Here is a 3,747-nt window from a genome sequence, read left to right as displayed (position 1 = left end):
CTAGGTGCAGACATGGACCGGGTCCATGTAAGCTGCAGAAGGCCGGCGGGAGAACCGCGGAGGAGCGGCAGCCGGCAGCGGCAGCGGCAGCAGCAGTGGCAGCCGGCAGCTGCAGGAGCACTGACAGCGGCAGGAGCACAGACAGCGGCAGGAGCACCGACAGCTGCAGGAGCTGGCAACGGCAGGAGCAGGATGGGCACATCGATTCCCGGAGAGGGAAAACACCTGTGCCCAACTTCGCTCCAGCACGGTGAGAAAGTTCATTTCTCGGCAGCAAAGGACTTTACAGTTGACTGGCTGCAATCTACTACAAGGGACCAGTATGTGAGAACCAGGGTCGGTCCCAGCGGGGTTTTAGTTACAATAATCGCTTCTGGGCCTTTTGGCTAAGATCAAGTGTAGTATCTGTTCTTATCAGTTTAATATCTGATACATCCCTTATCTAGGGACCATATATTAAATAAAAACTATAGTAGCTGTTATCATCAGTTTTAATGTCTTATATGTCCCTTATCTAAGGACCATATAAGTAGGAGTGCCCATAATTGAGGGCATTAGAGTGGGGTTGACCGGCTGCAACGACCACAAGGGACCAGTACCGTCAGTACGGGGGTGGGTCCCAGGGGTCTAAGATAAAGGAGCAGCCAGGAGTGCTGAGAGCGTTGGAGCCGGGTTAAAGGAATAGATGGAAGCAGCTGTGCCAGTTATCCTCCACACCGGCCATATCCACTCCAAGGAAGGAAGGACAAAACGGGAGAAGGAGGACCGTGGAACAGCGGGCAGCCAGCAGCAGCCAGCGGCACTTGGATCAACCGTAGTGGGATCAGTTGTGCCCAATGTCGGCCCCGCACCGGCCAGATCCATGTGGCCGAGCGGTAAGGCTAGACACAAATCAAACAAGGTAGTGGACTCAGAAGGGTCCGACTTTGCATAAATCCGCCGGCAACCAGCGCCCGAGAGGGCTGGAACGGGAAGAAGTGGTGTATGGAGCCTTGCTCCAACGTGATAAACCCACAGCAGTACCTCTTTGAGGGCTGCACAATGCTTCTACCCCATCAGAGGGGAGCACTGTGGGTCAGTTCTGGGTTGACTTGCAAGAGGGGGCCGCAGAACAAAAGACAAGTGGGCAGCAGTTAAGCCCCACATGGGTACCCCGTGCGGGACCCTAGAGATCTCTAACTCTATAAAAAAGAGTAGGCAGGACCCTGATGGGCCAGAGCCTGGTAATACAGCGTCCCATGATCCTAACACAGCAGGGACTCTGCTGGACATGGTGGCTGATTATTTTAGCCAAGTCAAACATGGGTAGACTTGGATCCAGGATGGCAATAGTATTACTATATGTCTGGCCACAAACGCCAACAAGAAATATTTATAGACACTGGCCAGACATCTGCCACCTGGCAACGGTGAGGCATTACAGGTGCCCAGTGTAAACCAATGCATTTGGCAGCATATGGACGAACATCAGGAACCAGGACCTCAAGATCCAGAGAACCTTAAAGGGATTGACGGAAGGCATCATAGCATACACCAGCACCCTGGACTAAACGTAGGTAACCAAAGACCATCTAGACGCACTAGATCTGTTTAATAATATGCAACATGACCTGAACTACACGTGGAAGGCGGCCATTCAGCCAGCACTAGGACCCCAAAAATGCTACCATTTGCAAACAAAGAACCGTGTGTGGACTAAGCCAAGACACTGGGGCTCATCAAGGCCAGCGCAAGGGCCTATTTTGGAGCATGATACCAGCCACAGGCAAGGCCATAAAAAAATTAAAAAAAAAAAAAAAAATGTGGCTCATACCAGTAGCAGTGTCAGAAATCAATATAACCCACAGGATCCATTTTAGGGTATGGCCAGGGCGGCCACCCTGGAAGATGCGGAAGCCTAAACCTCCCACACAACCCCGAACAAGAAATATCAAACCAGAACCTCCTTTTCAAAAAACCAAGGAAATAACACAACCACCGGTAACCATGGAGGTAGGTGGGTGGGGTTTCTTCTGTTAAAATAGGGACCTACGAGGGTAGGGGAGGTTGCAACACTACAGTTATGTATGGTATATAATCACTACAGATTCATATAATCTCAGCAGTATTCAGGGTTATCTGATAGGGTTTACTCATCCCAATAACCACAGTACAACATACACCAGAAGGGCATTTTGTCCTTACATAAACCAAACAATCTAAAACCCACATGGTGCTACAAAAATTGTATACAAAAGGTGTGATTGAGCATACTTTTCATGGAACATTAGAATTGTATCAAACATATTTATTAAAAATAAAATAGAGTAGGGTTGCAGGATTATCATTGGATTTAACCCTAAACACATTTGTTCTAGATATTCATTTTAAGATGGATGCTCTTATTATTGATAAAGACTTGGTGTCAGTTGCGGGTTTCTATATGGCAGGCATTGACTCAATAGAGGAACTTTGGCAATATAGAGCTTACAAAAGGGGCAATCATTAGCCCCAATATTATGTACTAAAATTCTAAAACCAGCTTGGCATTGTTATGTAAATAAGCCATAGGGTGATGTTTTCCCCCGTTCGGACCCATCAATGGGGTACTAGGGAAAATTCAACTACACTCGGCATCTGGAATTCTCAGAGTACCCGACTGACCTTCTAAATCATGGTATTTCAGTCATACAGGGGATGGTGTTAGAACCATGTTCCCTAATGAACATAGCCAAAAATTATTGATTTATCCAGTGACTGGAGGCAGTCATCCATGCCATAACACTATGGATTTATTGATTTGTAGAGTCTAAAAGACCCACTACACGGCATTGGGCTGTCAGACAGGACGATGAATCTCATCTCATCTGCACTAAGACTGTCAGCACGGAAGCAGTACCTTGGACACATCAAGAAATGGGGCATATACTGCTTGGACAACAACCTCGACCAAAAGGCCAAGAACATTCTGGCCGTATTGGAATTTTAACAAGCCTCCATTATGATAATCGATGGAGCTACAGTGCCATCAATAGTGCCACAGGTGCACTCTCCAATTACCTATCACAAGGAACAGAGCGGCACGCGGTGGGAACGCACCCCTGGTAAGAAAACCAGGTACTCCGAAATCTGGGACGTGGGTGTTGTTTCTCAACATGCTGAGGAGCTTGTAGCTCATAACAGCGTTGTCACCTCAGTAACAGACCAGGAAGATGGTTATGCTCATGGTGTTATTTACCGCACAACAAGTCCAGCCATTAAGCAAACTGAGCCTGGACTCCCTGATCATCTCACCGAGAAACTGGTGTTGTCATACAGGATTTAATGAAAGAAAACAGATCGGGTTCCTCGGGTCTAGGGTTTGATTTTATGGTACACCCATATGGCAAACGACTGTGTATAACAAGACACATCTAACAATACATAGAATATACTCAGAACATTCGAGGTCAGAGTATGGAGTTGTTTATCTCTTACAAGAAACTGCATGAAAGGGTCACGACTCAAACTATATCAAGGTGGCTCAAATAGGTCCTAAAAATGTCAGGAATAGACACTAATGTTTTAACTCTCATTCCACCAGGACTGCAGCAACATCCGCAGCAAAATTGTACAGGTACCCACAGACCAAATCCTCAGAATGGCAGGAGGGTCATTTAAAAAAGGGTTTTCCACAGGTTTTATAATAAACCAGTTATTTTTTGGAGCCATCATTGTATTAAGAAAACATTTTATGTTCAACAAAATAATTTGCCCGAAAGGTTACAG

General features: G+C 46.5%; 1 pseudogene; it reads left to right on the top strand.

The window, feature by feature from the left end:
- The first annotated feature begins 366 nt into the window (after positions 1 to 366).
- Positions 367 to 472, top strand: LOC129700616 (U2 spliceosomal RNA; annotated as a pseudogene).
- Positions 473 to 3,747: the final 3,275 nt, after the last annotated feature.

The sequence above is a fragment of the Leucoraja erinacea genome, chromosome 9 (assembly GCF_028641065.1).
Source record: "Leucoraja erinacea ecotype New England chromosome 9, Leri_hhj_1, whole genome shotgun sequence".
NCBI classification, from domain to species: Eukaryota; Metazoa; Chordata; class Chondrichthyes; order Rajiformes; family Rajidae; genus Leucoraja; species Leucoraja erinaceus.
Note: the sequence above shows the minus strand (reverse complement) of the source record. Positions and strands in the feature narration are given on the sequence as shown.